At 48.2% G+C, this 13999-nt stretch overlaps 1 long non-coding RNA gene across 1 annotated transcript in view; it reads left to right on the forward strand.

Moving 5' to 3' along the window:
- The window catches only part of LOC309553148, a 541993-nt gene that overhangs the window by 201 nt on the left and 527793 nt on the right, over window positions 1-13999 (forward strand). The window lies entirely within an intron of this gene.

Raw genomic sequence — 13999 nt, forward strand, 5'->3', positions numbered from 1 at the left:
ACGTGTGGGAGATTAGCTCACAGGGACCACCTTTCACAGGAACTTAAGGCCAGCACGCAGGTAGTTTCTTTAAAGTCTGGTGGATTGCCAGCTTTATTTCAGCAAAGGTTTGCAAAGATACAAAAACAACAAAACAATAAAATAAATCCTTGCCGTCCGGCGCTAAACTAAACAAAGGTTTTCCTCACTATACAGTGTGGGGCTGGTCCCCATCACCCCCAAAAACACATAGTAAAGCAAACCTGTTCTTTTGAAAGTCCACACAGAGCTCCTCTCTCAGATTCCCTTCTGAGTCTCAGGCCAGAGCCTTTCTGTGCTCTTTTCCTGTTAATTTAAAGTCCACCTGAGCATGGACTCAGGTAACTCACAATCTCTGGACCGGAACCCAGCCTGTCACAGAGGCTGGAAAACCTGGGCTGGATTCCGGTTCAGTCTCTCACCACAGAACGTATGCGAGGTGAAATATAGCGATTATCTACTATCTCACCTCGCATACCGTCACAGTAGGGGTATATATACACACACACACACACATGTATGTATATATACACATACACATATAGGTGTGAAAGTAGCAGAACCCTATGCCTGCGATAATTAAATTATTTGCAGGCATAGGTCTACGCTCCTATCACACCTATATGTGTGTATGTGTATAAATACATATATGTGTGTGTGTATATGTACCCCCATACAGAAGTTCAGATGTTATGCCTGCCTCCAAAGACGCCCATAAAATGCCCAAAAAAACACCTGCAACAACACACCTGGGCGTTTTTGTTCCAGGCGTTTTTTTGGGCGTCTTTGGAGGCAGGCATAACATCTGAACTTCTGTGTAGGGGTATATATATACACACACACACACACACACACGTATGTATATATACACATACACATATATATATATATAGGTGTGAAAGTAGCAGAACCCTATGCCTGCGCTAATGAAATTATTTGCAGGCATAGGGCTTTGCTCCTATCACACCTATATGTTTGTATGTGTATAAATACATATATATGTGTGTGTGTGTATATATACCCCTATACAGAAGTTCAGATGTTATGCCTGCCTCCAAAGACGCCCAAAAAATGCCCAAAAAACGCCTGGAACAAAAACGCCCAGGTGTGTTGTTGCAGGCGTTATTTTTGGCATTTTTTGGGCGTCTTTGGAGGCAGGCATTACATCTGAACTTCTGTATAGGGGTATATATACACACACACACTTATATGTATTTATACACTTACACACATATAGGTGTGATAGGAGCGTAGCCCTATGCCTTCAAATTATTTCATTAGCGCAGGCATAGGGTTCTGCTACTTACACACCTATATATGTATATGTGTATATATACATACGCATACACATACACACACACACACACACACACACACACACACACACACACACATATATGTATGTATACCCCTACACAGAAGTTCAGATGTCATGCCTGCCTCCAAAGACTTCCACAAAAAAGCCCAATAAACGCCTGCAACAAAAATGGCGGGAGTGAAAATAGCGGAGACACTAGCCTGCTCCACTGAAATTCTAATACAAACAATCTTTTTTTTTCTGATTCTGGACATGATACAGAGCTGAAACTTCACAGGTACACTTTTTAGACCCCCCAGACACTAAATCCAAAGAAATCTTTTTTTTTTTTTTTTCAATAATTGGCTCTCTATCAAAAAACGACAATTTTTAAGAACTTTTTTTTGTGTGATTAATAGTCCCTGGGGCATGACCCAGAACCCTAGGCACTTGTTAGGGGCATTTATTGGGTTTTAGGGCTTCAAAATGGTGTTTTTTGATTACCAAAGTTCGGGTCCCATTGATTTCAATGGTGTTCTGAAATCAGGGCCAATCTTTCGGGAAGTTCGGGTGTTCTGGTCGAACTGAACATTTCAAAAGTTCGATCATCCCTAGTGTCCATGTGGCTCTATATTTCTCCAGCAATTCCAGGCTGTCTTGTAGGCCTCTTTCTGTTGGTGACAGAAGTAAGAGGTCATTCGCATACAGCAGGAACTTCACCTCAGTGTCATGCAGAGTCAGTTCAGGTGCTGGGGAGGATTCTAGAGCTGCAGCCAGTTCATTAATGTAGATGTTGAAGAGGGTTGGACTTAGGCTGCAGCCCGGTCTGACTCCCCGGATCTGTTGGAAGCATTTGGTTCTTTTCCCATTCACCTTTACGCTGCAGCTGTTCTCAGTATATGAACTCTTGATGACGTTGTATGTTTTCCCTCCTATTCCACTTTCCAATAGTTTGAGGAACAAGCCTGGGTGCCACACAGAGTCAAATGCCTTCTTAAAGTCCAAAAAACAGGCGAATATCTTTCCATGTTTTGTATTGTGGATATGGTTCCTAATGAGACTTTGCAGAGTGTAGATGTGGTCTGTAGTGCGATGGTTTGGCATGAACCCCGCCTGACTTCTGCTGAGGACGTTGTGTTGTGTTAGGAAGTTTAGGATCCGTTTGTTGAGAATACTGTTGGAAAGTTTCCCTAATGTTCTGCTGACACATATCCCTCTGTAGTTGGCTGGATCATATTGGTCTCCACTCTTATGGATAGGTGTTATGAGGCCTTGGTTCCATACTTTAGGGTAGTAACCAGCATTTAGGACCAGATTGAACACTCTACATATTGCAGCGTGTATATCTGGGGATCCATGTTTAATCATTTCAGGCAGGATTCCATCCATCCCGCTGGCTTTTTTAGTTTGCAGGTATTGGATTTTCTCCATAATTTCTTTTAGTGTAATTGGTACATCCAGGGGGTTCTGGAAGTCCTTGATTTTTTCCTCCATATCTTTTAGTCTTTTGATGATGTCTTTTTCTTCTACAGTTAACTTCTCTTCTGGAATATCTTTGTAGAGGTTCTTAAAGTAGTTAAACCAGATGTCACCAGTGCTGAGCCAATATTCTTCCATATTTCCCAGAAAGAATTTTCCTGAAGTGCCTGAAGTGCCTCTTCTAACTGTTGCAGGTTGTTAGGGATTAACTTTTGCCTTTTCTTTTTAAGGGTTTCTTTGTATTTTTTCTGTAAAATGCTATGGGCTATCCTTAGGTCAGTGTTGTTGGGGTCTCTGTGTTTGTTATTGGAGGCTGTCCGTAGGGTGTTCCTTAACCACTTAAGCCCAGGAGGATTTGGCTGCTAAAAGACCAGGGGGTATTTTGCGATTCGGCACTGCTTGACTTTAACGGACAATTGCGCGGCCGTACCCTGTACCTAAACGAATTTGGTGTCCTTTTTTTTCTACAAACAGAGCTTTCTTTTGGTGGTATTTGATCACCTGTGCGATTTTTTGATCACGCGCTATAAACAAAAAAAGAGCGTCAATTTTGCAAAAATAACAATATTTTTCACATTTTTTTTATATTAAATTCCCCATAAAAAAAAGGAAAAATCTAAATTTTTTAACATTTTCGGCCAATTTGTTTTATGCTACATATGTTTGGTAAAAAAAAAAATTGCAAAAAGCGTATTTTTATTGGTTTGCGCAAAAGTTATTGCGTTTACTAACAAAGGGAAAGATTTTTGTCATTTTTGTTGTTTTTTTTTAACGCGTAATGGCGGCGATCTGCGATTTTTTTCGGTACTGCGACAGTGCGGCGGACAGATCGGACCCTTGACTGACATTTTTGACACTTTTGGGGTTACCAGTGACATTTCTACAGTAATCAGTGCTATATATATGCACTGTTACTGTAAAATTACACTGGCAGTGAAGGGGTTAACTTTATTTGAGAGGGAGGGGCTGTGTGTCCCTAGGGGCGTGATTCTAACTGTGATTGGCTGTGGCTTGAGGTGTAGGGACACTGATCAACGGTTCTACATAGTAGAACCGTATGATCAGTGTCTCTACACAGGGAGAACTGACAGGCAGCTTGTTTACACAAGCTGCCTGCCTTTCTCCCTCTCCCCCGCCGATCGCCGAGTGACCGTCGGACATCGGGTCCGCCGGGCACACGCGCGGGGGGGTCCGTGACCGCGCGGCAAGTGGTTAATTCTTTGCATTCTTTGTCGAACCATTTATTGGGTTGTTTGGTGGATGGTTTCTTGTAGTTGACTTTTCTCAGTTGGGCTGTTTCTGCAATGGTGTGTAGTATGTTATGGAAGTTCTTTGCTGCCTGGTTCACACCTCGTGGGCTTACCTCATAGTTGTTGTTTTGGAAGTTTTCAAGCTGTTTTTTAATGTCAGGTCTGTCAGTTACCTCTCTGTATTTTGTGGTAGACTGTTTGAACCATTTAAATCATGGGTGTCCAACCTTTTGGCTTCTCTGGGCCACATTGAGTGCCGAGAAATTTTCTCGGGCCGCATATAAAATATATACTATAGTTAAGGTATATAAGTAATAAAACGCCGCCACGACCCCCCCGTGCTAATTTAACACAACTAGAGGATGATCAAATGAAATGAAATCAGTTCTTCTGAGAGATATTAAAGGAACACTCTAACCACCATGACCGCTTCAGTGGTTTGAAGTGGTGATGGTGGGAGGAGTCAGAGACACTGCACATGCTGGGATATTTACAGTTATGTGATGGGGGGATAGTTGCACCCCTAGCACAAGTGACTTAGGCAGCCAGAAAATGTCATGTCCTTATTCATACATGTATGAACAAGGACATGACATATTATGACACAACTAAAAAACATATTGCAACAATTTACAGACGCTAATGCACATACCTTTTTTACTTATTTCGATGACTTCTGGCAGTTACTGCTGGTGGGTAGTGCTGGCGGTTCCTGCTGGCAGGTAGTGTTGGCGGGTACTGCTGGTGGTTACTGCTGGTGGGTAATGCTGGCGGTTACTGCTGGAGGATACTGCTGGAGGGTACTGCTGGCGGTTACTGCTGGCCCATCAATGCCCATCAATGCAGCCTCACCAGTGTCCATCAATGCAGCCTGATCAGTGCCCATCAGCTCATCCTCATCAGTGCCCATCAGCTCAGCCTCATCAGTGCAGTCTCAACAGTGCCCATCAATGCAGCTTGATCAGTGCCCATAAGTTCAGAATCACCAGTGTCCATAAATGCAGTCTGTTCAGTGCATGGGGATTAGAGAGAGGAGAGCCGCTGGATTACTGTCTATCATAGGAGCCATTCCAGGAGGTGGGACGTCACATGACAGCAGCCTCCGGGTAAGCGGGAGATCCCCGCTCTGTGTAATCCGGCGGTGCTCAACCCCCCCCCCCTTCCCCTCCAAAACAGCCCAATGGTAGGGTTGGCGCTGGGGGCCCCAGCTTGCGGTGCACCTGCCCAGGATCATCCTGAAAAGCGGGACAAAACTAGGGACACATGGTCACCCTAGGCTAGTGGCCAGTAGGTCCCACAGGCCATGGTCAGCTTCCAGAAGAAACAGGGCATGGCCAGCATCCAGCAGGACCCACAAGTCAGTGGCAAGCAAGACCCAAAAGTCCACAGACAGCTCCCAGCTTGACCCACAGCCAGTGGGTCCTGCTGGTCGCTGGCCATGACCTGTGGGTCCTGCTGGTCACTGACCTGTGGGTCCAGCTGGCCGCTAGTCACGGTCTGTGGGTCCAGCTGGCCACTGACTTGTGGGTCGTGCTGGTCACCAACCTGTGGGTCCTGCTGGCCACTAATCGGATGGTCCCGCTACCCGCTGGCCTGTAGGTTCTGCTGGGAGCTGGCCATGGACTGTGACCCACAGGCCGTGGCTAGCGGCTAGCGGCCAGCTGGACCCACAGGCCAGTGGCCAGCAAGACCCACAGGCCATGGCTAGCGGCCAGCTGGACCCACAGGCTATGGCCATCTCCCAGCAGGACCCACAGTGTTGAGGGCTATTTTGAGGTTACTGGGTGGGCACTGGGGCAGGGTAAATGGGGGAGGGAGATAGATGGGATGATCATGTAGGTAGGGGTCAGCTGGGGATGTAAGGGTCTCTGAAATCAGGTATGGCAGCTGCCAGCTCAGTTCCAGGTACTCACACAGCCTCCTCCAGTCCTAGGGGGGGTTGATGCTCCTGTCCTGGGGTCCAGTTGCAGCCAGCACCCAGCCCAGCAGCCCAAGCCAGTCACATGTGTCCCGACTCCCTGGCGTGCCCTTCCTCTGCCTGGCCTGCCTCCGACATTCGGGAGTTGTAGTTTGCTAGCTGCGCTGCTCTCCACTCACTGAAAGCTTGAGCGCGCATGGACGGACTACAACTCCCAGAATGCAATAGGCGGCCGCAGCGGCCCTGGCCTGACTTCCTCCTTCCATTAAAAAAAATATAACGGCAGCGGGCAGCGGGCCGCATTGCCTGCGGTCCCGGGCCGCAGGTTGGACATGACTTATTTAAATGATGGTGGCAGGTTGCAGAGAGAAGTCCGGTGGCATTTTGGTGATGGTTTGTTAGAAAATTTAATATATAGCAGCAGTTGGTTGTGGTCTGACAGGTGTGTTTGTGGGGTGACTGTAAAGCCATTGATGAGTGTGGGGTTCATATCTGTGATAGCATAGTCTACCACACTGCTGCCTACGTGGGAGTTTATTGTGTACCTTCCCAGAGAGTCTCCCTTGTTGGTACGGCCGTTGAGGATGTAGAGCCCCAGACTCTCTCTCTCTCTCGTGTGTGTGTGTGTGTGTGTGTCTCTCTCTCTCTCTCATGTGTGTGTGTGTGTGTGTGTCTCTCTCATGTGTGTGTCTCTCTCTCTCTCTCTCTCTCGTGTGTGTGTGTGTGTGTGTATGTCTCTCTTCCTCTCTCTCTCATGTGTGTGTGTGTGTGTCTCTCTCTCTCATGTGTGTCTCTCTCTCTCTCTCTCTCTCTCTCATGTGTGTGTGTGTGTGTCTATCTCTCTTATGTGTGTGTGTCTCTCTTTCATGTGTCTCTCTCTCTCATGTGTGTGTCTCTCTCTCTGTCTCTCTCTCATGTGTGTGTCTCTCTCTCTCTCTCTCTCTCATGTGTGTGTCTCTCTCTCTGTCTCTCTCTCTCATGTGTGTGTGTCTCTCTCTCTCTCTCATGTGTCTCTCTCTCTCATGTGTCTCTCTCTCATGTGTCTGTGTCTCTCTCTCTCTCATGTGTCCCGCTCTCTCTCTCTCTTATGTGTCTCGCTCTCTCTCTCTCGCTCATGTGTCTCTCTCTCTCTCTCATGTGTCGCGCTCTCTCTCTCTCATGTGTCTCGCTCTCTCTCTCTCATGTGTCTCGCTCTCTCTCTCTCACGTCTCTCTCTCTCACGTGTCTCGCTCTCTCTCTCATTTGTCTCGCTCTCTCTCTCATGTGTCTTGCTCTCTCTCTCTCATGTGTCTCGCTCTCTCTCTCATGTGTCTCGCTCTCTCTCTCATGTGTCTCGCTCTCTCTCTCATGTGTCTCGCTCTCTCTCTCTCATGTGTCTCGCTCTCTCTCATGTGTCTCGCTCTCGCTCTCGTGTGTCTCGCTCTCTCTCTCTCTCGTGTGTCTCGCTCTCTCTCTCATGTGTCTCGCTCTCTCTCTCTCATGTGTCTCGCTCTCTCTCTCTCTCATGTGTCTCGCTCTCTCTCTCTCATGTGTCTCGCTCTCTCATGTGTCTCGCTCTCTCTCTCGTGTCTCACTCTCTCTCTCTCATGTGTCTCTCTCATGTGTCTTGCTCTCTCTCTCGCTCTCTCTCTCATGTGTCTTGCTCTCTCTCTCGCTCTCTCTCTCATGTGTCTCGCTCTCTCTCTCATGTGTCTCGTTCTCTCTCTCTCATGTGTCTCGCTCTCTCTCTCATGTGTCTCTCTCTCTCATGTGTCTCTCTCTCTCTCTCTCTCTCATGTGTCGCGCTCTCTCTCTCTCTCTCATGTGTCTCTCTCTCTAATGTGTCTCGCTCTCTCTCTCATGTGTCTCGCTCTCTGTCGCTCTCTCTCTCTCTCGTGTGTCTCACTCTCTCTCGCTCTCTATCTCTCTCATGTGTCTCGCTCTCTCTCTCTCTCTCTCTCGTGTCTCACTCTCTCTCTCATGTGTCTCTCGCTCTCTCTCTCATGTGTCTCACTCTCTCTCATGTGTCTCGCTCTCTCTCTCGATTTGTCTCTCTCTCATGTGTCTCGCTCTCTCTCTCTCATGTGTCTCACTCTCTCTCTCTCATGTGTCTCTCTCTCTCTCATGTCTCTCTCTCTCATGTGTCTCGCTCTCTCTCGTGTGTCTCGCTCTCTCTCTCTCATGTGTCTCGCTCTCTCTCTCTCATGTGTCTCGCTCTCTCTCTCTCATGTGTCTCGCTCTCTCTCTCTCATGTGTCTCGCTCTCTCTCTCGCTCTCTATCTCCCTCATGTGTCTCGCTCTCTCTCTCTCTCTCTCGTGTCTCACTCTCTCTCTCATGTGTCTCTCGCTCTCTCTCTCATGTGTCTCACTCTCTCTCATGTGTCTCGCTCTCTCTCTCGATTTGTCTCTCTCTCATGTGTCTCGCTCTCTCTCTCTCATGTGTCTCGCTCTCTCTCTCTCATGTGTCTCTCTCATGTGTCTCGCTCTCTCTCTCTCATGTGTCTCGCTCTCTCTCTCTCATGTGTCTCTCTCTCTCTCATGTCTCTCTCTCTCATGTGTCTCGCTCTCTCTCTCTCGTGTGTCTCGCTCTCTCTCTCTCATGTGTCTCGCTCTCTCTCTCTCATGTGTCTCGCTCTCTCTCTCTCATGTGTCTCGCTCTCTCTCTCTCATGTGTCTCTCTCTCTCTCTCATGTGTCTCGCTCTCTCTCTCTCATGTGTCTCGCTCTCTCTCTCATGTGTCTCTCTCTCTCTCTCATGTGTCTCGCTCTCTCTTTCTCTCATGTGTGTCTCTCTCTCTCTCTCATGTCTCTCTCTCTCATGTGTCTCGCTCTCTCTCTCTCTCATGTGTCTCGCTCTCTCTCTCTCTCTCTCTCTCTCGTGTGTCTCGCTCTCTCTCTCTCATGTGTCTCGCTCTCTCTCTCATGTGTCTCGCTCTCTCTCATGTGTCTCGCTCTCTCTCTCTCATGTGTCTCGCTCTCTCTCATGTGTCTCGCTCTCTCTCATGTGTGTGTCTCTCTCTCTGTCTCTCTCTCATGTGTATGTCTCTCTCATGTGTGTGTGTCTCTCTCTCATGTGTCTCTCTCTCTCATGTGTCTCTCTCTCGTGTCTGTGTCTCTCTCTCTCTCATGTGTCTGTGTCTCTCTCTCTCTCATGTGTCCCGCTCCCTCTCACATGTGTCTCTCTCTCTCTCTCTCTCTCTCGCTCATGTGTCTCTCTCTCTCTCTCTCTCTCTCATGTGTCTTGCTCTCTCTCTCATGTGTCTCTCTCTCTCTCACGTGTCTCTCTCTCTCTCTCACGTGTCTCGCTCTCTCTATCATTTGTCTTGCTCTCTCTCTCATGTGTCTTGCTCTCTCTCTCTCATGTGTCTCGCTCTCTCTCTCTCTCATGTGTCTCGCTCTCTCTCTCTCTCATGTGTCTCGCTCTCTCTCATGTGTCTCGCTCTCTCTCTCTCTCATGTGTCTCGCTCTCTCTCTCTCTCTCATGTGTCTCGCTCTCTCTCATCTGTCTCGCTCTCTCTCTCATGTGTCTTGCTCTCTCATGTGTCTCGCTCTCTCTCTCTCTCTCATGTGTCTCTCTCTCTCTCTCTCTCATGTGTCTCTCTCTCTCATGTGTCTCGCTCTCTCTCTCTCTCATGTGTCTCCCTTGTTGGTACGGCCATTGAGGATGTAGAGCCCCAGACTCTCTCTCTCTCTCTCGTGTGTGTGTGTCTCTCTCTCTCTCTTTCTCATGTGTGTGTGTGTGTGTCTCTCTCTCTCATGTGTGTCTCTCTCTCTCTCTCTCATGTGTGTGTGTGTCTCTCTCTTATGTGTGTGTCTCTCTTTCATGTGTCTCTCTCTCTCATGTGTGTGTCTCTCTCTCTGTCTCTCTCTCTTGTGTGTGTCTCTCTCTCTCTCATGTGTGTGTCTCTCTGTCTCATGTGGGTGTGTCTCTCTCTCATGTGTCTCTCTCTCTCATGTGTCTGTGTCTCTCTCTCTCTCATGTGTCCCGCTCTCTCTCTCATGTGTCTCTCTCTCTCTCTCTCGCTCATGTGTCTCGCTCTCATGTGTCTCGCTCTCTCTCTCTCATGTGTCTCGCTCTCTCTCTCATGTGTCTCTCTCTCTCTCTCATGTGTCTCGCTCTCTCTTTCTCTCATGTGTCTCTCTCTCTCTCTCATGTCTCTCTCTCTCATGTGTCTCGCTCTCTCTCATGTGTCTCGCTCTCTCTCTCTCTCGTGTGTCTCTCTCTCTCTCTCTCATGTGTCTCGTTCTCTCTCTCTCATGTGTCTCGCTCTCTCTCTCATGTGTCTCGCTCTCTCTCATGTGTGTGTCTCTCTCTCTGTCTCTCTCTCATGTGTGTGTGTCTCTCATGTGTGTGTGTGTCTCTCTCTCATGTGTCTCTCTCTCTCTCATGTGTCTCTCTCTCGTGTCTGTGTCTCTCTCTCTCTCATGTGTCTGTGTCTCTCTCTCATGTGTCCTGCTCCCTCTCACATGTGTCTCGCTCTCTCTCTCTCTCTCGCTCATGTGTCTCTCTCTCTCTCTCTCATGTGTCTTGCTCTCTCTCTCATGTGTCTCTCTCTCTCTCTCTCACGTGTCTCTCTCTCTCACATGTCTCGCTCTCTCTCTCATTTGTCTTGCTCTCTCTCTCATTTGTCTCGCTCTCTCTCTCATTTGTCTCGCTCTCTCTCTCATGTGTCTTGCTCTTTCTCTCTCATGTGTCTCGCTCTCTCTCTCTCTCTCATGTGTCTCGCTCTCTCTCTCTCTCATGTGTCTCGCTCTCTCTCTCTCATGTGTCTCGCTCTCTCTCTCTCTCATGTGTCTCGCTCTCTCTCTCTCTCATGTGTCTCGCTCTCTCTCTCATGTGTCTCGCTCTCTCTCTCTCATGTGTCTCGCTCTCTCTCTCATGTGTCTTGCTCTCTCATGTGTCTCGCTCTCTCTCTCTCTCTCTCATGTGTGTCTCTCTCTCTCATGTGTCTCTCTCTCTCATGTGTCTCGCTCTCTCTCTCTCTCATGTGTCTCCCTTGTTGGTACGGCCGTTGAGGATGTAGAGCCCCAGACTCTCTCTCTCTCTCTCTCTCTCTCGTGTGTGTGTCTCTCTCTCTCTCATGTGTGTGTGTGTCTCTCTCATGTGTCTCTCTCTCTCTCATGTGTCTCTCTCTCGTGTCTGTGTCTCTCTCTCTCTCATGTGTCTGTGTCTCTCTCTCTCTCATGTGTCCCGCTCCCTCTCACATGTGTCTCTCTCTCTCTCTCTCTCTCTCGCTCATGTGTCTCTCTCTCTCTCTCTCTCTCTCATGTGTCTTGCTCTCTCTCTCATGTGTCTCTCTCTCTCTCACGTGTCTCTCTCTCTCTCTCACGTGTCTCGCTCTCTCTATCATTTGTCTTGCTCTCTCTCTCATGTGTCTTGCTCTCTCTCTCTCATGTGTCTCGCTCTCTCTCTCTCATGTGTCTCGCTCTCTCTCTCATGTGTCTCGCTCTCTCTCATGTGTCTCGCTCTCTCTCTCTCATGTGTCTCGCTCTCTCTCTCTCTCATGTGTCTCGCTCTCTCTCATCTGTCTCGCTCTCTCTCTCATGTGTCTTGCTCTCTCATGTGTCTCGCTCTCTCTCTCTCTCTCATGTGTCTCTCTCTCTCTCTCTCTCATGTGTCTCTCTCTCTCTCTCTCTCATGTGTCTCCCTTGTTGGTACGGCCATTGAGGATGTAGAGCCCCAGACTCTATCTCTCTCTCTCTCTCGTGTGTGTGTGTCTCTCTCTCTCTCTTTCTCATGTGTGTGTGTGTGTCTCTCTCTCTCTCATGTGTGTCTCTCTCTCTCTCTCTCTCATGTGTGTGTGTGTCTCTCTCTTATGTGTGTGTCTCTCTTTCATGTGTCTCTCTCTCTCATGTGTGTGTCTCTCTCTCTGTCTCTCTCTCTTGTGTGTGTCTCTCTCTCTCTCATGTGTGTGTCTCTCTCTCTCATGTGGGTGTGTCTCTCTCTCATGTGTCTCTCTCTCTCATGTGTCTGTGTCTCTCTCTCTCTCATGTGTCCCGCTCTCTCTCTCATGTGTCTCTCTCTCTCTCGCTCATGTGTCTCGCTCTCATGTGTCTCGCTCTCTCTCTCTCATGTGTCTCGCTCTCTCTCTCATGTGTCTCTCTCTCTCTCATGTGTCTCGCTCTCTCTTTCTCTCATGTCTCTCTCTCTCTCTCTCATGTCTCTCTCTCTCATGTGTCTCGCTCTCTCTCATGTGTCTCGCTCTCTCTCTCTCTCTCGTGTGCCTCGCTCTCTCTCTCTCTCTCATGTGTCTCGCTCTCTCTCTCTCATGTGTCTCGCTCTCTCTCTCATGTGTCTCGCTCTCTCTCATGTGTGTGTCTCTCTCTTTGTCTCTCTCTCATGTGTGTGTCTCTCTCATGTGTGTGTGTCTCTCTCTCATGTGTCTCTCTCTCTCTCATGTGTCTCTCTCTCTCGTGTCTGTGTCTCTCTCTCTCTCATGTGTCTGTGTCTCTCTCTCATGTGTCCCGCTCCCTCTCACATGTGTCTCGCTCTCTCTCTCTCTCTCGCTCATGTGTCTCTCTCTCTCTCTCTCTCATGTGTCTTGCTCTCTCTCTCATGTGTCTCTCTCTCTCTCACGTGTCTCTCTCTCTCTCTCACGTGTCTCGCTCTCTCTCTCATTTGTCTCGCTCTCTCTCTCTCATTTGTCTCGCTCTCTCTCTCATTTGTCTCGCTCTCTCTCTCATGTGTCTTGCTCTCTCTCTCTCATGTGTCTCGCTCTCTCTCTCTCTCATGTGTCTCGCTCTCTCTCTCTCTCATGTGTCTCGCTCTCTCTCTCTCTCATGTGTCTCGCTCTCTCTCTCTCTCATGTGTCTCGCTCTCTCTCTCATGTGTCTCGCTCTCTCTCTCTCATGTGTCTCGCTCTCTCTCTCATGTGTCTTGCTCTCTCATGTGTCTCGCTCTCTCTCTCTCTCTCATGTGTGTCTCTCTCTCTCATGTGTCTCGCTCTCTCTCTCTCTCATGTGTCTCCCTTGTTGGTACGGCCGTTGAGGATGTAGAGCCCCAGACTCTCTCTCTCTCTCTCTCTCTCTCTCTCGTGTGTGTGTCTCTCTCTCTCTCATGTGTGTGTGTGTGTCTCTCTCATGTGTGTGTCTCTCTCTCTCTCATGTGTGTGTGTGTGTGTGTGTGTCTCTCTCTCTCTCATGTGTGTGTCTCTCTCTCTCTCTCATGTGTGTGTGTGTCTCTCTCTTATGTGTGTGTCTCTCTTTCATGTGTCTCTCTCTCTCATGTGTGTGTCTCGCTCTCTGTCTCTCTCTCTTGTGTGTGTCTCTCTCTCTCTCATGTGTGTGTCTCTCTCTCATGTGTCTCTCTCTCTCTCATGTGTCTGTGTCTCTCTCTCATGTGTCCCGCTCTCTCTCTCATGTGTCTCTCTCTCTCTCTCTCTCTCGCTCATGTGTCTCGCTCTCTCTCTCTCTCATGTGTCTCGCTCTCTCTGTCTCTCATGTGTCTCTCTCTCGCTCATGTGTGTGTCTCTCTCTCTGTCTCTGTTATATTCTCCGTGTTGTGAGAGACACAGGACTCTGGTCTGGAACAACGGTTGTTTATTCAGGACTCACTGTACAGCAGAATTACAGGACAGCTCTGCATATCAATACATCTCTACATGTGTCTAAAGATGGCCACTCTGCCCCTTGACCCTTGTCATCACTCCTGGGTGGAGCCAGCCTTAAAGTGACAGTACATGTGAAACCCTTCAGGTATAACAGAGAGCGAGACACATGAGAGAGAGAGAGCGAGACACATGAGAGAGAGAGAGAGTGTTATATTCTCCGTGTTGTGAGAGACACAGGACTCTGGTCTGGAACAACGGTTGTTTATTCAGGACTCTCTGTACACTCCAACATGCATTACAGGACAGCTCTGCATATAAATACATCTCTACATGTGTCTCCAAGATGGCCACTCTGCCCCTTGACCCTTGTCATCACTCCTGGGTGGAGCCAGCCTTAAAGTGACAGTACATGTGAAACCCTTCAGGTATAACACCTTCCATCCATACCTAATAAAAAACAAAAAAAAAAAAAAAAAAAAAAAAAAACAACAAAACGAGAACAGGCATAA

The sequence above is a fragment of the Pelophylax lessonae genome (genome assembly GCF_965119305.1).
Source record: "Pelophylax lessonae genome assembly, chromosome: 1".
NCBI lineage: Eukaryota > Metazoa > Chordata > Amphibia > Anura > Ranidae > Pelophylax > Pelophylax lessonae.